General features: G+C 40.8%; 1 long non-coding RNA gene across 1 annotated transcript; it reads right to left on the reverse strand.

Annotated features, from left to right (window-relative positions):
- Positions 1-708: 708 nt before the first annotated feature.
- LOC116543642 lies at positions 709-22,776 on the reverse strand. Its single transcript, XR_004265724.1, has 3 exons — positions 22,514-22,776; positions 10,458-10,600; positions 709-3,037 (listed from the first exon to the last, which is right to left on the reverse strand). It is a non-coding gene; the product is annotated as an uncharacterized LOC116543642 (long non-coding RNA).
- Between the last annotated feature and the right edge of the window lie 355 nt (positions 22,777-23,131).

Genomic DNA, 23,131 nt, shown 5'->3' on the forward strand with positions numbered 1-23,131 from the left:
TGGGAGAGTCAGATCAAAATAGATCCTTCAATGGGTACTATTAAGCATTTTACCTTCATTCTCTAATAGCTTTGAGGGACGAATAATGAAATGTAAACAATAAGCAAAGCTCTGGTTTGTCAGGCTTTCACCGTTCCAAAATTAATTCAAGCAAATGACCAAATAAAAAGTCTTTGAAAGAAGTCCATTCATTCTCTTATTGAGAGTTAATGCAGGAGAGTTGAACTCAGCAAATCCTGTTAGTTTCTTCCTTCTCCCCTCTCTTTCCACCCCTCAGCCTCTCATAAGACAATGTAAGGGGCCTGTGCCCTATTCTGCCACAGTGTTGGTCATCAGATGTTTATGATTTTGTGGCAGTGTAGGGGCCGTTTAGATGAACAATTGGCATAGGAGGGGAGGATTGCAGCAGATGGTTGAAATTCCAGAAAAATGCCCTAGCTAAGTCAGCCTCAGCACACCTCCCACCCCATGAAGATTAAAACTGTTCTATTTCTGGGGCTACAAACCTGGAAGCTTGTTGCCTCTAGCCCCCTTGAAAGAAAAAGCAGAGGGTGAAAGAGGGAACCCAGTCTGTATTACCAACTTGATCCCAGCCCCCAAACAGGCGTGTGTGTGTGTGTGTGTGTGTGTGTGTCTGTGCGTGCATGCGCGTGTATGTCACATATGGCAATTTGAAACAGTTAAACATATGAAGAACTTTTTCATTCACAGATGGCAAAAAAAAAGGCATTTATTTTTTCATATAACACATTCCTGGGATTTGGAGCCAACAGCCTCCAGGGAGCCTCCACAAATCCACTCCGTGCCCTGGATGACTTGGGTTTATGTTTGAAGGTCTGCTCCAGCTGAAAGATGAGTAAAATCATGGGTAAGTCGGACAGTTCCCTGTTGGCTACAGGGGCCTAGGGGCATTGGGTATTTCAACGAGGCTATATGAAAAAGTCCATTTCATAACATTTGCTTCAGATGGACCCACCTGTCTGAGGCAGCCGGAGGAACACACTTTATCCGTTGGGCTAAATCCTTCTCGCAGTCCTTAGCTGGCACCTGGTGCCACAGCTCTTCTGGGAGGGTTCTGGGGCTGCTAGGGGAGAGTGGAAATAGATTTTCTGTGCAACTGCCTGCCCCCTTCACCAGCAAAGCAAACATCGCTGCTTTCCAAGGTGATTGCCTGCTGCTATGAGAATAAATTAGGATCCAGAGTACCCAGCCAAGGCACCAATGCTCTGTATGACTTGCAGAGACAATTGTTCCACTGTGGCTCTGGCAGTAGGAAAGGAGAGTTAATTAAATCTCATTGTAACATTAAGTAGCATAACTATATATTTTAGAGCCAGTGTAATTATGCCTTAACTTGGCGCATTGTTAATTCTTTGTGACTGTGATGTATTCTTATCAGAAATTTTTATAGAATTCTAGAACTAAGGGGATTTTAGAGATCACATAGTCGGGCAACTCCATTTTATAAATACGAGAACAAACCCAGAGAGACTATGTGACAGACCAAAGCCTACAGTAAGTCTCCTGACTCAACATCACGTACTCTTGCCATTTCATTTGATCTGTATTTTGCACAGAGCTGAAGTCTAAAGCAGGTGAAAATAGCAGAAGGTCAACATAGTCTCTGAAAATCTCTTAGGAAGTCACCATGCTGGTGACGAGCACATCTGTCATTGAGTCCAATGCTGCCAAGTTTGACTTCAGTGTCAATGCAATAGTTATTTCTTAAGTTGTACACTAAATGAAGTAGTGGGTTGGAGTTTTGGGGGCCTGCTGTGTGGAAAATGAGTCTTTTAAAAAAAAAACTACAATCTGTAAAGATGATTCTACCAGGAGAGGCACCCAGAACTGAGACCAACTCATGGATCAGGAGGGTCTTTAGGTGAAGACCCAAGAGATAGTAAATCCAGTTTCTCTTCCCCCATCACAGCTGAAAATGGAGATCTGGTAGGTGTGTTGTTATTTTGAAGGTCACTGTGAATACCTATCTCTGGAGTCTGCCATTTTGCACTCCGCCAGCCCCTCTTTTCCTGGCCCACCAATGGAATTGTTGTCCAGCATTTGGATTTTGTCAGTCTCCTAGAGAGAAAGGGCATTTTGTGTAGTTTTAGTGTGCTTTTTTCTTGCAATGAGTGGCACTGTAATCTTGATGTATGCCTGGCATTTGTGTTTCTTTTTCTACTAACTCTTTGCTCTTGTCATTGGTTCATTTTTACATTTGGGTTATTGGTTGTTAGTCTTCTCTTTTCTAAGAGTACTTTCCACATAGAAATCAGTGCTCCGCCTGTATGTGAGCTGCAGTTACTTTTCTCTTTTGACTTTTCTTTCTGCATTGAGAAGGTTTTTTAAATGTAATTAAATTCATTAATCTCTTTTTTTATGGATCCTGAAGTTTTAGTCATAGTTAGGCCTTCCGGAAACCAAAATTCTCATGTGTTTCCTTTGTACTTTTATGATTTTACTTTCCACATTTAAAACATGGATCTTGTTGTATAGTGAAAAGTATGGATTCAATTTTATTCTTTAGCACATGATACTCAGTTGTCTCAATTCCCTGTATGAAAAAGTCCATCTCTACCATATGCTGAATTCTATGCATATTTTATTCTTTTGTTTCAATGGTGTACTGATACGGCAACAACACAGTCTTTAAATACGGAGGTTTTGTTAGTATGTTCTAATATCTCTAGGGCTGATCTCTAATACACCTGCACTTGCCGCTTGTTCTTTAGGCATTTCCAGGTTATTTTGCTTGTTTATTTTTCCATATGAACTTGAAAATCAACTTGTTTAAGTCCAGACTAGGACTGTTTATACTTTTATTGGAATCATGTTAAATCCATAATTTAGAGAGATTGATATGTTGGTGATGAAAAGACTTATTGACAAAGAACATTTTGAAACTCTTCATTTGTAAAAGCCTCAAGGAGATTCTGATGGTGTCTGCCCACTGACCTCCAGACTCAGCAGTGAATGCTACTGAACCAATATTAGGATTGTATTTTACTTGAAGGCTGAATCACCCAGAAAGCCAGAGCTGAAAAAGGTCAAATGTTTTTAAGTGTTTTGGTGGGAGTTCTGCCTACATCATTGTTAATAATATGGAATATATAAGAATTCTCAACCAGCAGGTTATTCTAAATGACATCTCCACATAGCTCAGCAAAGCCATTTCATTACCGTTGGATAAGCCTGTCCCTATGTGAAAACTGTAAAGTGACCAAGTTTGGAAACCTCACCCTTCCCATTGTTTTATTATTCCCGCAAAATGGCATTTCCCTTCCTTGTCTAAAGCTGTCAATAATAACTCCATGCTATTTTCCTTTTATCAAAACCTATCCCTGGGAAAGAATCTGATATCAGTCATTTACACATTACCAGGAGATTCTTTCCGTCTGACAGTGAAAAGAAAGATTGCATTTATTTAAAAGACTTTTGAGCACCTGGGAGCAATTGGAGGAAGCAGGCAAGGAACCTTCCAGCTGTCCCTGAAATATTACCAGGTGGACCTGAACCTTCTATGCCCCTTCTTCTAGGCTGAAGAAGACCCTGCAGACCCCAGGGGAGGCTCCTATCATCTTCCATCCCCTGCTCTGAGAGGAATCACAAAAGAAGACAAGTGATTTCATTGAGACCACAAATTAAAAGGAGGCCATCCAGAAGGAAGACATTTCCCTTCTGTGCTGAGGCTTGGCTGTAGGCGTCCAGGATCAGAGTCCTCCTTCCGTAGGCCAGAAGTGGTGTGATTAGAAGCACAAATATGAAGTGCATTACATGCAACTTCTCTCACAACACACGCAAAGCAATCAATCTTCACCTCTGGCAGCCACACCAGGGAGGCCGTCTTTCCCTCTTTATTTATTGACTTGCCCTTGACCAGCCCTTAACGTATTTGTTTTTGTCATCACAAGGTTTTTGCTTAAAAGCCAGCCAGTCCTATTTCCTTCCTGGGATATAGATGGCTCATCTGTCAGCTTCTTTCAGCATTAGTGAAAGATACCCACACCATATTGTAAAATAAAGCCCGCCCGACCGTGATTTAGTGTCATGGAGTTTTTTAGGTTCAATGGTAGAAAGTTTTAAAGAGCAGAGAGAGTCTCTGCTTTGACAGAGTCAGAGAGTCAGAGAGTCTCAGTCCCCCACTCTTTAGAGGCTACCTTCTAGGGTCCCCCTGCCCAAGGCTCCTTGGGATCTGCTAAGAAAATCTTGATGTGCCTCAGGCGTCATTCTCTATTGCTACTGCTTTGGAATGAAAACTTTGTCCCATCTCTAAACACTGCATTTGAACACTTGAAAAACCCACAGCTTCACCCTCAGGTATAAGGGGAGTCTTTGGAACAAATGTGAAAGGAATTTGTTACTGAAGTTCCTGAATGTGAGGCGCTGAGAGTTGAGAACTGCACTTCATTTTTAAACACCGCAGCAGTGACTCTGCTTCAAGAGCTAACTGCGGTGCACAATATTAAAGACCCCAATTCCCTCTGACATTGCTTCTTTTCTCTCAGCTTCAAAACTTAAACAGAACTGGAAGTGAGACTTGGGATGACAGAGAGGAGGATACAATTCTGACTGCAGGAGACTGGGTTGCCCCGTCCTTGTTCCGGCCACTCTCTCTCTCTCACGCAGGCTGTCTGGTTTTTAATCTTTGGACTTTTGATTAGGTTTTCATAAGAACGCACATCATAAATCAGCTGTGCAATAACCATAATAGTTTATTTTTCTCTACCTCTGGTTAATTTATATTCAGCCCTGACTCTGCTGGGGTAGAGGAAGTGTACCCTCTGTTGAATCAGGGTTCCACCTCACCTTTCTCTCTGGGATGGCATTTGCTGTGCAGGCACTTACAGAAGGGAGAAGAGTGTGGAAGAGGGTGTGGGAGGGGATGCTTTCGATTGTGGAGCATCTGCCTCTCAGGTTTCTGCTTAGTAGTCCACCAGCCCTTCTGCCTCTGTCCTCAGTCCTTTGCTCCTATTCACCTGGACCCCTGAGGCCAACCCTCTCTCTCAGCTTCCCAGGGCCATGCTTGACGAGTCATCATTTTGCTCCTTTCATGCTGTGTGCCCTGCTGAGCGATGAAAATCTCCGGAAGATGGTCAATGGTCCTCCCCTGTCTACCTAGATTCACTGCACAGCCATTTCATCCCTTTGGGAAAGACACAGGGACCATCTGGTCTCGGATTTTGGAAAGCACCTTGGGTTTTCCTGCTTTCATGGGGATTGGCACAGAAGGCAGGGTTAGAGATGCTAATATTCAGAATACACTTCTATCTATGAGCTCATGGATTTTTCTTGTCTGTCTTTCATCTTCCCCAGTCTAGGGAATTTTTTCTAGTCTGATGAGTTAAGAGCATAGAGGAGTAAATTTCTATATTTTCCCATTCAATCTACAGCTCTCAAAATTTTTGTCACTTTATCTTCTAGGGAGACTCAAGAGCCAAGGCTTTTGGAAGACAAAATCCAGGAACAATTTTGCTTTCAACCCTGTGTAGCATTCTTCCCCATAGAATGATCCTAAAGTGGCCCAGCTGCTTGAATGAGTATAAAACACATTGATTAATATTTCAAAGATATTATTCTGCCACAAAGATAAAATAGCATAGTAAGCAAAAATCTCTTCTTGAAAAGTCCCCCCATTGCAGCTCCTAATGCCTGCTTGCTAAAGGGTGAAGTGAAGCAATATATCACAATGAAGAACTCGAGCAAACTCTGTGAAATGTGGCATTAGTTTTTCAAATATGGCTACTTTTAAGCACACCGATGTTTGTTTCTTCTTTTGAAATGGTTGTGTTCTAATGTCTTAGCTTAAGCAAATGACTTCAGGCACTCTCTAAGACCATATTACCAATACAGCGGCGAATACCAGGTCTCTTCCTAACTTGTTCTCTGCTGCCCTTGTCCCTCTTGGTATATTCTGGGCAAAATTTATACAAAAATGAAGTGTAATCTTCAGTATGATTTTGTTATCTTTCTTTTCTCTAACACATCCTCTAAAGGATGTGTTTTATTTTTCCCATTTAGAATTCAATTTTCCTTAATATGTGAATGAATGCCTGAAAAACACTGTTTTTTCACATGCTTAATTTTTCAGCATGTTGTTACTCATTTAAACTTTATTTTTAATTGTAAGTTCCTTTTACGCATTTTGGAGTCAACAATCCCACTGCAAAAAAAATTTCTTTGTATTGATTATACCAACTGGAAATAAAAATAGCTATATGAAAAGGAAGTTTATTTTGAGATTCTTAAAGGTAATGACTCAAATATCAATGTAGACCTCAATATTCAACACTGTGCAAATAAAGACATAAATCCATAATATGCACAAACATAAATATGCACAAACATCTGTAAATGTAAAGATATATTTTAAGAAGGGACTGATACAGAGATAACGAGTTGGTAGACTATGGAACAGGAAAGAGAATGGTGCCTAGGAGGGAATAAAATAAAGTAAATTAACATTTAGAAGGTTTCTGATACATGCCTGGGACTTCTCAAATCTGTGATGCAGACATTATAACTTCTGTTTTGCATAGAAGGAAACTAAGACTCAGGAGGGCTAGGTAACTTGCCCAAAGTTACGCGTCTACTTAGCAACAGAGCTTGGCCTTGAATTTAAGTCAGTGGGACAACAAAACATCCTCTTTTTGCAATAATACTTAATTGCGGTCAATTCAGTATCTGTAGGGAGCCAAGAAAGGTGCCTGGGTATACTTACCTTGTGTTTTTTATACTTAGAAAAATCCATGCCAAAAGATTAGCTAGAAGGAATACAATGGGAAGAAGATAGCCAACCATACATTTGTAAACGTACTATATCCATTTCACACACTGGAAAAAGGTTGGCTACAACCAGTCTTGTTGAAGATGCTGATGTGATCAGGCAATCTTTCAAGATATGATCCAGGTCTTTAGCAAGAGCTATACCAGTTTTGCAATCCACTGAGTGGTGACAGGAGTTCACTTCACACCATCACAAATTTCCCACGAGAGCTAACAAAAGCTTACAGCTTGCTAACATTTGGCAAAGTGCAATATTCGACTCACAAAGTAAAAGTAATATGTCACCATAGCATGGTACAGTAATAAACTACGTATGTATTATAAGTGATGTGGAGTTGGGCAGAGAGGGCAAGGGTAAGTCTTCATACAGAAGACGTATTCTGAATTTAGAAATAGCTGGAGATAATGCATTTATGCAGCCAGACACAAACACATTCACTTCTGACAGTCTAACAACTTGGAGTATAAATGCCTTTGTCTCTTTACCTTCAGCATGGGACTAAAATTCAGGTGTTTTAATTTTAAAATCGGTTCTTATAAGGGCCGTGTTTTTGGTAATGCTTTTGGTCCCTTTAGACTCTTTAGTCCTTCAGGAAAAAAATACAATTGACTTCAGTCTAATTTTCTTGAAGACCTAATCTTTTAAATAAAATTCTTGGTAAAATATGTAAACTTTGTATAACTAATGCCTTAATGAGTGCCCTGAGATGTTTTTACTCTTTCATTTAAACCAACCAACCAACCAGCCAATCAACCAAACAAATCTCTTAGATGACCTATGTTCAAACTAAGCAGCATCAATCTTTACAAGCGTTGTCTTTATATTTTAGCAGCAGTTCCCCTCTCTCTTTTCTGATTAATTATTGCGTTGGTTTCCAAACTGGCCACTTAAAGAGGAAAATTTTTTAAGATGGTTATTACATAGAAATGGAACCAAGAACTAAAAAACTTAGTGAATATATGGTTAATGAGCTTCTCATCCACTGCCAGAAAAACTGCTTCAGGATAAATTCATTCTTCTCTGAGGTAGACTTACTCTCAAAGTCACAAGGAAGACATCAAATATCCCAGGAACATTGGAAAATTCAAGGTGAACATTTTTTTTCTAATTTTAAATAAAATTCACTGCTTTGTTATATCACTTGAATCACCCCAGAGATATTCTGAGACAGTCTTATGTAGAAAGACTAACATGGGCTCTTGTGCCAGAAGCCCGGGTTCCAGTCCCTGAACTACTACTTCTTAACCAGCTGATGCTTAGGGAGTTGCTTGGCCCCCATGAAGCCTAGTTCCCTAACTTATAAAAACCAAGATCAGTAAGTCCATTTTCTCACAGGGTCAAACAGGTAATATTTGAAAGTATTTTTTATACTCTGAGAGTTAGTTCAGATTTTTTAAAATATGAAACTCATATTTGAAATGGCACGTATTTACAACAACAGTGGAATTACCTTTGCACTCTTCTTTACCATTGTAGGGAATTGTGACCACATTAGGAGTTAAATAGGCTTTCATATGTCCAGGCTTGTAACCACCACCACCACCAGAGGAATCTTTTTTTTTTTTCTTTTTCTTTTCTTTTCTCTTTTCTTCTCTTCTTTTCTTATTTCTTTTCTTTTCTCTTTCTTTCTTTCCTTCCCTCCCTCCTTCCCTCTCTCTCTCTCTTTCTTTCTCTCCCCTCCCTCCCCCCCTTCCTCCCCCCCTTCCTTCCTTCCCTTTTTTAGACAGGGTCTTGCTCTGTCACTCAGGCTGGTGTGCAGTGGCATAATTACGGCTCACTGCAGCCTTGACCTCCTGGGCTCAAGCAATCCTCCTGCAGCCTCCTGAGTAGCTGGGACTACAGGTGTGTACCACCATGCCTGACTAATTTTTATTATTTTTTGTAGAGATGGGGTCTTGTTCTGTTGCCCAGACTGGTCTCAAACTCCTGGCTTCAAGCAATCCTCCTGCCTCTGCCTCCCAAAGTGTTGGGATTACAGGCATAAGCCACCGTGCCTGGCACATTTTCTTTCATGGGGGGAAATGTGTGAACTGATTTCCAATCAAACAATTAGCACCTAACCCATCTCTTTATTTCTTTTTAAAATAAAGCCAATTTGTTGGTTGAGGATGCACCTATCCAACAAATATTCTGCTTAGTGCTGCCTGGAATTCAGGGTCCTGCTGTGAAGGAATGTTAAGGGACTCACTATTCCATAAGCTTTTAAAGAGCAGGGACTCTCTTTGCATCTTTAGCACTAGGTACTGTGACAATTGTTTGAATTTGGCCATTGAACTGAATGCAGTGTAATAAGGAGGAGGAGAAGCCATGAGTTGACAGGTGTCGAGTATCAACGCTAGTCTAGTTGCCCTGCTCAGTGTACACCACCCATCCGAAAACAAGGCCCGTGGCTAAGGTGTGTTTGTATGTAAAGGTGGAGAGGTGGAGTGTAATTCTTCCTCTGTGAGGCTGTGTATACATTTTTATTTCTGTCATGTGTAGATAGATGATGGTAAGTGAAAAGAAAATAGTCAGAATTTAGATGACCAGCTTCATGTGCAAGTCCGCTGATGTGACATTTTGAGTGAAATCTGCTCTTTAAAAAAAAAAAAAAACCAGTCCTCTCTCTCTCTAGCTCTAAAAGTTAGCCTGCTTTGCCTTTTCAATCTGAATTTCCAAATAAAAGGCTTATTTTAGTTATTTTATTTTAGTGTAGCTTAACTTTTTTTAATAAAAAAGGAACAAGTTATAGATGAAGAACAAAAGTCAGTCTATTTGTAAATATATTGGTGTGTTTCACTTCACTCAGATGTCTCTCTGGTCTGAATTAGGCTGTAATGAGGCCAACACTGGGTTGGTTTTGTGGGGAAAAGCCAACTAGTCCATTTTAATTACTTGTTGCCATATCTTTAAACAATGCACCAAGCGTAGAAATGTTCAAAATATCTTTCCTTCTGTCTGATTTCACTTTAGTCAATTCAAATTTGGCATCACTGCTTTCTGAAATATTTTTGATTGTAGAGCAGTTGGTGATTTTAATAATTTAGTGTAGAGAAAGAATGAAGAGAAGGAAATTGGAATTTAAAACACAATGGCAAAAAAGTTAATTTAAAGTGATGTTTGGCTAAAGAAAAAAAGGTTCCCTTCAGGATGCTGTTGTGTAATTGAACGGATTAAGGGAACTGACGGGAACTTCACTGGGTGTCTCAGAGGAGGCCTCTGGGGTCAGCCCTTGGCTCTTGTGCCCCATGTTAAACAAGTTTGTCAATTTTCCATCAGATTGATTTTTCTCACAGGTCTGAAGACCTTGTCTCATTTCGCCTCATTTCCACAGGGGTTCTTAGCATTGCAAACATCCATTTACTTTTGTTTCAAATTGGGAAGAGTGATTTTTATCTCTGAGAGATTATCAAAGAAGAAACCACTGGAATTGGAAGACCTTGTTTAATATGTAGACTATTTTGGTCACCTACCGTTTTCTTTCACTATTTTTCTCTTTTGAAATGAAGTACCCTTTCAGGACAATCATGTTTACCTAGTTTACCTAGAGTTCTCTTCCACATTTGATTTTTTAAAAATACCTGCTTATAACAGAGGTTTCTGAAGATCAGATGGGTTATTCCTTCTAAGACAAGTTGTTAAGTGTAACTATGAGGAGATTCTAAATAGACCCCTGGAAAATACACATACTTACTAATGTTAGGAGTTGATCTACTGGTCCAAGGACATCAGCAACGACTCAAACACTGCATAAAGAAGCCAGCTCCTGGTTTGTAACCCTTAGTTGCTTCATGTTAAATATTGGATCCCTCAGGTTGTTTTTCTTTTCATTGTGTTCTGTTAGTTTCAAAAAAGAAAAATTGCTTTTACTCCAAAAAAAAAAAGTTCCTTTAAATGACTTTTAGTCTTATGACTTCCTTTTGAGTTTTTTGGAAAGCTTATAAGAAAAACACCACATTTACATAAGCAGAATCAATTATATCTTCCATTGCTGTCCTTACACATACTTGGCTATTTCTTATTTAAATAGGAAATCATGAAAATATGTACATCATGAATTTCTGTTTTCTTAAACTTTCACACATTGTCTTCACATTCATGATCTCAGTTGCTCCCCCCCATGGTGCTGTGAATAAGGGAGAATGGATGTTACTCTCCCCCATTTACAGATGGAGTGAGTGTGTTCTACCTTAAGGCACACACTAGTCAAGGCAGCGTTGGATCTAGAACTCAGGTCATTGGAATCCTCAGTCTCTGCCCCTTCCACTGCATCCTGCTGCTTGAAAGGGCTTGCCAAAGACTGTGAGTCCCTTGAATAGATTCCCTGGCAATTTTTCCTTTCCAAAAAAAAAAAAATGGAAATAGGTTTCTCATCCTCAAGACTACAATCACTTCATCACATTAATATTAATCTTTCATTTGGGGAAAATTTCTCATTTCCAGACTCTTGACAAAGAGTCCAGTGAATAAATGAACCCTGTTCTCTTTCCTACCTGCTAATTTATTATCCGTTTTAATATTAATACCCAGGGCCAAGCTGAGAAGGAGGCAAAACAGGTGTCCGTGATTTCTGAAATTCTCCCATGGTCACACTTCTTTTTTCACATGCCTTTGTCCCCGGTGAAAATGCAAATAATTCTCAGAGAATCATGAAACAGTAATTGAAATTTTATTTTGTGCTTATCTCTGTGATTATAATTATAAATAATAATTAATATACATTTAACTCTTATTGCCAGGCCCTATGCTGAGCATTTTTCACATATTATCTCACTTAACTATAAAACAACCCTGTACATAGGTCCTATTATTATTTTCATTTTGTAGCTTGGAAAATTAAGTCTTCAGTGTTTATGTTAGTCTGTTCTCACACTTCTGTAAAGATACTACCTGGGACTGGGTAATTTATAAAGAAAAGAGTTTTAATTGACTCACAGCTCCACATGGCTGGGGAGGCCTCAGGAAACTTACAATCATGGCAGAAGGAGAAGAGGAAGCAAAGTATGTTTTATGTGGCAGCAGGAGGGAGAGAGCAAGGAAGTGCTGCACTTTAAAACCATCAGCTCTCATTAGAACTCCCTCACTATCATGAGAACAGCAGAAGAAAAACTGCCCCCATCATCCAGTCACCTCCTACCAGGGCCCTCCCTTGACTCGCAGAGATTGCAGTTTGAGATGAGATTTGGGTGGGGACACAGAGCTAAACCATATCAGTGGTTAAATAACTTGTCCAAGGCTCATAGCTAAGTAAAGAGATAAGGAAAGGATTTTGAATCTAGTTGGGGGGCGCTCCTAACCCTTTGCTTTTAATAATCATGCTCTAGGAATTATTTTCTTCTACCTGTGAGAAATCCATGGTCTAGTCAGGAAGAGAATGGTAGAGCGGGAGCAGAGAACTATGGGAACATGGAGGAAAAAGTGTCCCACTTTATCTATAGTAGAGAAGGCATTACAAAAAGGAAGTTGGAGCCTGGATCTAGAAGGATGGGTAGCAGTTTTCCAGATGTCACCACCACAGGTGACGTGGGAAGGGCATTCCAGGGAGAGGAAACAGCCAGGACAAGACAGAGGAACACAAAAATTGTGGTGTGCTTGTCAATTGCAAGTAGTTTGATGTGGTTGGAACAGAGACATTTAAAGTCTGAGCATTCAGCAGGTGTGGTGGCTCTTGTCTGTAATCCTAGCACTTTGGGAGACTGAGACAAACAGTTGGCTTAAGTCCAGGAGTTTGAGTCCAGACTGGGCAACATGGCAAAACCCTATCTCCACAAAAGAATTTAAAAAAAGAATTAGCTGGGCATATTGGTGCATGCCCGCAATCCAGCTACTAGGGAGGCTGAGGCGAGGATTGCTTGAGCCCAGAAGGTTGAGCTACAGTAGGCCATGATGGTGCCACTGTACTGCAGCTTAGGTGACAGAGAGAGACCCTATTAAAAAGAAAGAAAAGAAAAGAAAAAGTGGTAGCACAGACAGAAAATAGTTTGAAAAGCTGCAGGTAAGTATCAGATGACAAAAGACCTAGAATATTCTGTGCTTGATGTCAGAATTTTTATTTTGGAGTAATAAGGGACCATAAAATATTTTTCACTGAGATGAGTATGATTAAATTTTTGGCAAGGAAAAGTAGTGTATGGAAACAAGAATACCATTCATCAGATTGTTACAATACCCTAAAAAACATGAGACTGGCTGTCTTAGCTATGTATGCTGTGTAACAAATCATCTCTGAACTTAGTAACTGAAAACAACCTCTATTTCTTATCTCCCTTTTGTGGATCAGGAGTCCTGGCATGGCCTAGCTGGGTATATCTGACTCAGAGTCTCTCAAAGGGCTGCAAGCAAGGTATCAATCAGGACTGCAGTCATCTCCAGGCTCGACCAGGGAAGGGTCTGCTCCTAAGCTGACTCACATGGCTGTTGGGAATCCTCAGAAGACCCACCTCCAAGCTCAGTTGCATGGCTACTGGCAAGCCTCAGGTTCTCATTGGTTGTTGGCCAAGACATGAGTTCGTTGTCACGTGGGCCTCTTCATAGAACTACTCACAACATGGCAGCTGGCTTCCCCCAGAGCAATGGCTCTGAGACAAAGAGAGAGAATGAGGGAGAAAGAAAACTAGGGAGAGGTAGAGAGGGTTAAAGAGCAAGAGAGAACAAGTAAGACAGATGCTAGAGTCTTTGGGCATCTAGCCTGAGAATTCATATTCCTTAAGTTTTTGTCACACTTTGTTAGAAGCAATTCTCTAGGTCCAGCCTTCTCAAGGGCATGAATACGAAGAGGCAGGGTCATTAGCAGCCATTGTGGGGACCCCCTAACACACTGGCCTTTTGTAATGTTGTTTGAGCGGCCTATGTGGCCTCAAGATGCTGATGGCAATTGGGTCAGTTAAAATAAAGATTTGAAGTGAAAACTAAGTTGGGTCAAACTACACTTCTGCGTGAAGCAATTTTTTTTTTCTAGAAAGCTCTATGGCAGCTGTGTTTGAGAAGGGGGCATGGCCTTGATACATTCTCATTTACTTAGTAAATATCCAAGCACCCTCTGTGCATGAGACAGTATGTTAGGCCTTCAGGTAGTACTTTGGTATGTTGCTCTTTTGTTTCTTAATGGGGGCTCCACCTCTTCTGGCCTTGTAGTAATTAAGGCCATTATAATGGTGTGAAAATGTAAAGTCACAAGCCCCAGATCCTTGTAGTAGTGCCTAACATGACCAGAGGAAAGGCTAGGCTCCCAGAGTGATGACCTTGGCAAATGAAGCAGCTCTAGATAATCACCCCATGTGAAAGGCCAGGCTAAGGAAAGGCAGTGCTCAGACATGGTTGAACTACACTGTGTGCAAGCCGATCTAGACAAGCCGGCCGGAATGCAAAACTAACTAGCACAGGAGCCCAAGCCCACTGCTGCCTTCATTCAGGCAAACTTGGAAAAAAATTGTTTTGCTAGAACCATAATTCGACTGTGGCGGAGTTCATGTTCAGCAATCTCAAATACATTATTGATAGGGGCATTTTCTGCTCATCTCTACTCAAGGTGGATTATATAGTTTTTTTTAAAAAATGAAGTAATCATTTCAGACCATTTCTTAAGGTAATTTAAGCAGGTTAAATCTGATTATAACAGACACCATTACAATGATAACAGCCTGTAGAGGCCTAATACCCAAATGATGACTCGCTTCTTATAAACAATATTCAATATTCAAAGTAATTAGGACAGCATGTTAAAGTTTGTTGAAATGGGATTTTACCTACATCCAGATAATTAAGATGAGTCAGTGGTTTTCTTGAAATCTCCAGATAATTGCTTCACTTGCCCTCTTGGGGTATATGTGAATAACTGAATCCCTGTGCAACCCAAGGCAGAATCCCAGGTGTCTGAAAGAAGCTGTAAGTACCTCACACTTTGGTACAGAATCCAGTTCATTATTCAAGAAGCAAAGAAAGTACAGCAGTTCTCAGATAATTAAATGCCCAGCCTGTCAACACTCAATGTGATACATGAACACGTGAGAAACTACAGTGAATTACAACTTTCAGGAGAGATATATGACTAAAGCTGTCCACAGCCAAGCTTTGGGGAAAAAATATCACCAGAGCTAGGGAAATAATATCACTGTTCTACTCAAATATGACTCAAGTTCTTCCATGCTGCTAATTTAATTTCTATCCTGTTGAGTTATTCTTTGTTTCCCCACTCAAGACTGCTGAGTCGTGTGGCATGTAATGGAGCCGTGACTGCACTAGGGAAGGGAATATCCTCTCTCTATGGAGCACCCATCACTACACTGGCTCTTTGACTTCACAGAACCTTCCAAGTGTCTGGACTTGCTTCTTTCTCCTCTCATTTTCTTCTTTCTTCATGTCTATCCTTCTCCAGCTTGATTTGCAACATGCCCATGGTTAAGGTTATTATTAGGACCAATGCTTCGTGTCTCACAAAAACCCAGCAAGCAGTTGAAGCTGCCCTATGCACCCCTACATATTCACAACACTAGTATATTTGGAATATTTGAACTGGGAACCCACTCTGACTTGGAATATGATCATCCCTTATATTTGCAAAGTATTTTGTGCCTTTCCAAGCCTCCAAATCTTTGTAATTTTATTTTTACTGACATGCAAGGCAAGTACTTTCAAGTTTATATTTTCAATGAAGAAACGAATACAGAGTTGAGTCACTTATCTAAGTTCACACATGTTCGATGACAGGATTGGGATGATATATTATTCTTTCCAAGGAAACTGGTGAAAATAAATCTTAATACCTCTCCTCCCTGTTGCTATCAGTTGGTGCAGCAAGCATAAGCGCTGTTGTGCATGGATTCTCAACAAACTTAGACCTTCACATCCTCCTTAACTTCTCTATCGCTCCCGGTGAGGTTGTTTTCTTCCTTGCTTCTGATTCAGTTTCCTGATCCCAACCCAGCACCATCAGTGCCTTTATCTGGCTGCTTGGAATTGCCATATTCCAGCAAACCAGGTCTGTACTCTTTTCTCAGGGTGCTCTTGTTACAGCTTTTTTTAAATTGGCACCTGAATCTTCCCCAAGGGGGCAGCCCTTGCCTGTCTGGCTCTTACTCCATCCCATCTACTATGCTTCAAGGCTACCAGGAAGGGTTGGATCCTCCTTGCTTCTGCTTCTTGTTGACCATAACAGCCCCACTTCCTTTCCCTATGAGTTAGTTCCATCATGAACTACACCATTCGGCTATATCACCCTGTACCATTTTCAACGGGTCTATCCACTGACCTATGGGTTCCTCTGCTCTACCTTCTTCCATTGTTTTTGTATTGAGTATAGACTCCATTAAGCATCTTTTCAAAAATACATTCATTCAAGTACCTTTAACTCTCTACTACCTCTATATTATCCTTCATGATATCTTTCCTGATCTCTGAGCCCATAAATGCAATTTGCTGTTGTGCTTTACACCAGTTACCATCACCACCATTATGACTACCATCAATATCACTTCCACAACCACTGCTATTATTATGACTCCTACTACTTGTATTATCACCACCGTCTACCACTGACTGAGTGAATAGTCTGTGCCAGCCCAGTGCTAAGTGCTCCACATGAATTATCTTTTATAATCTTTACAACAACCCTGCGAGATAGGTCCTACTATTATCACCATGTTACAAATGGAGTCTGGAATTTAGCAAGACTTCCTGCCTGTCGCACTTAGTTTGTACCTATATGAATAGAACTCCTATTTAAAAGCCCCTGCTATAGGCCTGATCTGCTTCCACAATTAAGTGCCAAGCTTTTTAGGAGTGGGAACCCTGTCTTTTTCATCTTTGAATCTCCAGAGACTAGGTAGAATAGTGGCCCACACTTCACAGCTCAGTTAGTTGTCATCAATGAAGGTGACTTCAATGACATTCAAACATTTCTTTGAGGATCAATTATACCACACACTGGAGATACAATGATAAACAAAATAAATATTGTCCCTTCAAAATTTATGGTAAATAACATGGTAAAGACCGACAATTAGCATGCAAGTGCAATCAGCCATGCTTATATTTCTGGGACCAGGACAAGAGTACAAACAGAAGCCCACATACCATATGCCTAAATGTTTAAAGCTAATAAACTGTTAAACAAAATATGTTCTATTTTCCTTCCTTGACAATTATATTTCATTGAGACAAATTGAAAAGTATAGTGAAAGTATGGCCTTTCTATGAGTTACAGTTAGCAAAATGTCAAAAATGACTAAATTAATTGTTATTGCATATGTCTGGGTGTTTTGTTGAAGAGCTGGATATGTCTGAATGAGTAATAAAATAAAGACATACATAATTCATGAACTATTATAGATTCATTTCATAAAATTTATTTTTTCCTTCATTTCAACAAAATCACTAGTTTAGATATTATATTCAACACTTTTCATACAATTTGTGTTCTATTGAGACTAATGTCTAAAGAATTAAAATATTAAGATACAATTATATTCAAATACATATATACAAAATTTGAATTTATTTTCATCAAAATGTAAATTAAGACTTCAAAATAAATTAAAAGTGTCTTATGTTTTCAAAACCAATTTTCTTTTAACAGAAAGTAGAATGTGGTTGCCAGGAGCATGGGGGAGGGAGAGAGCTGTTGTTCGAGGGTGTAGAGTTTCAGTTTTACAAGATGAAAAAGTTCTAGAGATCTGTTACATAGCAAGTACATATAGTTACCACTAGACCTTAAAAAGTACTACATGCTTAAAAATGATTAAGATGGTAAATTTTATGCTATGTGTTTTTTATCACAATGAGAACAATTTTCTGTTGAAATGTTCAAAATGATACCTTAAAAGGCAAAATATAAGTTATAATTAATAAATATCAAATTTTAAAATAAATAACATTCAAATAAAGGCCAGATATTTCATTTTGTAACTATGTACATTTTTATTTTTAAAAACCCTGCAGCTCTAGCTGCAAACGTCTATCTAGCTGTCTGTTAGAGAATCAGTATCATGCTTCACTCGTGTTGCATACAGACCTATGTATAGATACATACTTCAGAGTGATTTTCATTAGCAGCTATGTGTAACTGTTGTGACTGTCATGTTACTATGTTGTGTACCTTTGGGATCTCCAATTGGAGAAAGAAGAGAAGCAAGTAAATGGACATTTGGCACCACAGGGAAATGGTGCTTTGTTACGCAAGAATCCATAGCATTCATGCTTTGTGAGAGGAAGAATATGACAAGTTAATTAATTTGTCCTTGCTCTTACCTAAGCACTTCTGCTGATGAAATCCTCCCTGTATTATGAGGCAGAGTCCATCCCTTCCATCTCCCACCTTAGTAGTTGACACCCCACACAGTTTCATGCCATTTAGATGTAATCACCATTTGTTTTGAGGACTTAAGGCAAGGCATGTGAACAAGTGTTTCCCTAGGGCTTAAGGGTGTTGTTCAGGAGAATGGATGTTTTAGAATTACAAATAGCCATGTGCTCCCATTGAACTTAGGATCTAGAGTGATGGGGGTCCACAGAATTGCCAGGTAAAGAAAACTGAGCATCTCCTGGCTTTCCCCACCTCCATTTCTGGAGCTCCTTCCTTGCCTTTCACAGCACTGGGAATCCAAAGCTTTCCACTGGCAACTCACGGTGGCACCCCCTCTTGCTAAGGCCGCATGCTTTCTTCCTTCCCCTTTACTTTCCCCTCATTCTTACCCCACAGTAGAATTTCTGCTACTTTTGGTGCCAAGTTTGCAGTTCACTTACAACTTGCTCTCTCCATAATAAATATCCCTTCCTTTCCTAAGAGTGGAAGACTTAAGCAGGTTCCTTTCCGGATGATATTCCTGAATTTGATCAGTGCCTTTTAGATCCAATGCCTTTTCCCAGAAGATCAACTTCAGTACTCAAAATTCAAGTTACTATAGCCTGAACATGGGGGACTGGTGGGTGGACCTTAGCATAGTCAAAGCTTTTATTGTAAAAATGTCACAGTTGTGAACTCATTTTTCCCCATTCAAATATTTTTCATTCAGTTAACTAATTCCACTACCGTTAACCACTTTTCCATTATTTCTGGTCTTATTCTAATCTCATTTTTAAGGGTCAGAGTGATATTTGGTTTTAATGTATCACGAGAAACCTCACTGTGTTTGGTGTTCCTTCCTGCTTAACAGCTGATTCTTCAGAGATGTAAAGGAAATTAAGAAACTGGTTGGTTCTTTGTATTCTAATTCATAAATTTGATATACACTTTAGAGTAGTATAGACTATGACATGTCACATGTTCTTTAAAGTCAGGCTTTGCAAAAACTACCTCACAGGCTAGTGACCTTATGTGACAGCAATAGCAATATTGGTGATTGTTGAAAATGCCATTTAAGGATGGCAAGACAACTAAAATCCTTATGAAAGGTAGTGAAAGTTAATTTCCATAGACACTTTTCAAAATTAAATACTTGAGACATATTACATTTTTCTCATAATTCTAAAAATAATTAGATCACAATGTGGATTAATTTCTTGTCACATTTAATTTTTTAGACAAAAGCTGTTGCTCAGTTATAAGCACCAAAAAAAAAAAAATCCCAAATGATACCATTCAGACAGTGTTACTTCCCATTTTTGCCCTTGCATTTTGCTCTAAGAAGTAACGATGAGGTCTCCTAGAATTAGTGTTGCAGACCAAGATGGGATTTGCCGTCTGAGTCTCATTTTCTAAAAAAAAATAGTAAGGCCATTAAACAATCAAATTGTCAATTAAGAAAGAAATCTTCAAATTAATGCCTCACGATATTTCAGGTGATAGCTTTGACTGTTCAAAAATCTTATTATCAATGCCAACATTACAAAAATTATGCATATAGTATCCTGGCAGCCATAATGGCCCATTACCCCGGGATAGCCTGGTTGCCAGGATCTTTGACTCTATATTAAGAAAGACCTGGGCTGTCATTCCAGCTTCGCCATTCACTCCCTGTCATCGAGTAAGCACCTTCACCCCTCTGAGCCTTGGTTGATTTGTCTGTAAAACCGTGAGGATGAAATGAGTGCATGTAGAGTGCTTAGCACAGGCTGAAGTTCAGTTCATTTTAGAAAGCCACACCGAGGAAGCCAGCACCATTTTCGGAACATTACAAATGACTGTCCATCTGGCGTCAAATTAAGACTTAAGAGTAACAGAATAGCTTTGCTATGGAGAAAGAATCAGACTTGCTGAGGACCATTTGAATCCTCAAGGCCCTGAAGCGTTTTGGGACACTTCCAACTTAAGTGTATGGAGACAGCCTTAGTTACTCTCATCACCTTGATTTCCTAGGAACTAGGTTACCTTGAACTCCCAGCACCTGGCCTCTTGCCTGTTGTGGAGAAGCTCCTGAGAACAGGGCCTAGGTCAAGGCAGTGGCCAGGAAGACTGCAGGGTTGCTGGAAGGCCCTGCTGTGGAGGGGATGCCTGAGGAAACTTTCAATAGCTTCAGCTCAGCAGTGAGTGGCTGGAAGATCAGTCCAAGTGGGTGGGCAGCATCTGTTAAGGATGTCCAGCCTCATTCACCCGCTAAAATACTCCCTGAACAGCTGAAGTGGAGGCGATCTCATGGCGATGCCAGAAATCTGGTTTCCGTAAGCCTAAATGGGAGAAAGGATCTCCCCACATCCCTGCCCCCAGAGCCACCACTTTCTCTGCCTCCCTTGTTCTGGGCCACTCTGGTTCCTCTTCTGCCACCAGACCTGCCACATGGCCTCTCCCAGACTCAAGAGTCAGATTACCAGAGTTCAAGCCCCACTCCACCACTCATTAGCATTTGGCAAGTCACTTAATCCTTTGAGTCTCCACTTACTCATCTGTAAAATGAGATTAATTAATATTATTTATTTCACAAGTGGTTGTTGAGGATTAAATGGTAGAATACAAAATTCTCAATAAATATTAGCTCTTATAATCCTTCAAGAAACAGTTATTTCCTGAGTGTCTAGTGTGTGCCCGGCAGGGTGCTGGAAACAGGGGATTCAACAGAGAGCAAAGCCATTGTGCTCTAGGAGAAGAGAACAGATGTCAATTAATAACCATACAATGACAATGGTGGTGTGCAGAAAAGGTTCACAGTGCTATGAGAATATATAATAAAGGGCCAGGAAAGGTGTCCCTGAGAGTGTGACAACTTGGCTGACCTCAGAAGAAAGCATACTCAGCTTCTGTCCATCCCTGTCTCCCTAGTCCCTGCTGGGCCCCACTAAATCCTCAAGGACCGAAGCTGCCCCTCCCCTGCCTCAGGACTCAAGCCCTGATCTTTGCCCAAAGGAAACTACTCCCTGTCTCTACTGGTCTGTGTCCTCCCTGCCCCCTGGTTTCAGCCCTGCCTGTGAAATAGCCAGGTGGTGGTATTAACTCAGGTGGGGGTTCTGGTCCAGCACTACCAAGGCAGAGCTTTGGAACACTTTGTGAAGGGTGCCTAAGTGGCAGCCACAGCTATACATTTCCTGTGAAATGTGTGGGCACATTGGGAAATGCTTGAGGGGTCCATGGTTCAAGGATGACTCTTCGATAGAAGATTTAAACTATGATCTATTTAAACATTCACACCTGTAATTCCAACACTTTGGGAGGCTGAGGTGGGTGGATCCCTTGAGGCCAAGAGTTCGAGACCAGCCTGGCTAACATGGTGAAGCCCCATTTCTACTAAAAATACAAAAATTAGCCAGGCCTGGTGGCAGGTGCCTGCAGTCTCAGCTACTTGGAAAGCTGAGGAGCAAGAATCGCTTGAACCCGGGAGGCAGAGGTTGCAGTAAGCCGAGATAGCACCACTGCACTCCAGCCTGGGTGACAGAGTGAGACTCTGTCTCAATAAATAAAGAAATAAAATAAAATAAAAATAAATGTTCAGATTAGCCTGCTTAAGGAGACCCAGGAAGCCGGTAAGTTCTTCAGATGACAATCAATATCGGAAATTTTGGCATTAGCTTGTGGTTACTGCACACTTTGTTCAATGGCTTCATTTTCTCATGTCTAAGCCCTCTTCCCCCAGCTGCATGCCCCTCCAGCACCCTTGAGCAGGCCCCTGCCTCCCACACTATGCCTGCTATGCCGCAGTGGACCCATTCACTGTTTCCTAGACCTGTGGGAACTTGATATCTTCCTGCCTGACCTCCTGCTATTCCTACGGCCTACATTGTCCTGTGTCCTCTCTGCAGACTTCCATGACTCTCTACCCCAAAAGCAAAACTGACTTTTCCACCTTCTACAACATCTACTGGCCTTCTATTTGTCTGGCTGATCAAGGCTGGGGATAACTCTACATTCCCTGTGCCTAGCACATAGCAGGCACTCAATAAGTTCCTGTGAAATTGACTCGACTATCTCTGATCAGCTCCAATCTCCTGTCAGCTGGAGCCTCCTTTTTCATAAAAAGCAACAATATTTAGAAAGAAAGCATCATCTCTGTTTTATTACCTCCTTATCACGTGTTGGCTTCCAAATCTTTAATCCGTTCTTGTATTTTCTTTATCCTAAATCTTACCCTCATTTGAACTCTGAACACATTGTTGGAACTTTGTAAATGTTAATAATAATACATTTTATACTATATTTATTTGTCTAAAACTATTTTCGAATATGTACATATATAGATAGAAGCATCGCGGAGTCCCACAGATATTTATAATGTTTGACTCACTCCAGAAAGATTCCCGGGATTTTTGCTGGGTCAGCCATCTGGCCACTGTACTGTGGGCTGCCTGGTGTATCACTGCGGTGTCTCCCAACCTTCCATCGCCGTTTACTTGGGTGACAGCTTGCTTCAGTGGTCAGATCCAGCTCTCAGCCTGCTTGACCCCTTCTCCCATGGAAGTCAGTCCTTGGCTGGTTTCAGTGGACATTGTTGAGATGGCGGCCACATGTCAGAGGTAGAGAGTGGAGAGGAGAAAAGAAGAGAAAGGGGGAGCTCCCAGCTGCATGACTGTCAGGGGCTTCTGGTGGGGGATTCTGACAGAGTCAGGAGGTGAGAGGAGGACCAGCTGCTTAGCAGCTATTTATAAGACTGTCATATGGGGAAGTGTGTCTGGCCGGCAGAAGCAAAGGGGGGTGGCGGACTGAACTGGCTCCTTATTTAGCTTTATGACACACACGCAGCCCAACTGTGAGAACCCACTCTGTGTGGAGACACCTGGTCAAATCTGCCTCCGACAGACGGTGGGAAAGAACATTGACATTTCTCAATGGAATTGAAAAATGGCAGTGCAATTGGGTTTTCAGCAAGAACAATAAACTTCTTTCCACCTTGCTTTCCTTCTTTGCTGAAACTCTTAGGCCTCCCATCAGATGGACTGGTGTTACCTGCAGCCGCTGCCCCAGGGGTGCAGGCCCCCTCCAGAGAGCCCTGCAGCGCTGACCAGGAAAGA

This window comes from Sapajus apella, unplaced genomic scaffold (assembly GCF_009761245.1).
Source record: "Sapajus apella isolate SASKATOON/1434 unplaced genomic scaffold, GSC_monkey_1.0 scaffold1, whole genome shotgun sequence".
In the NCBI taxonomy this organism is placed as follows: domain Eukaryota; kingdom Metazoa; phylum Chordata; class Mammalia; order Primates; family Cebidae; genus Sapajus; species Sapajus apella.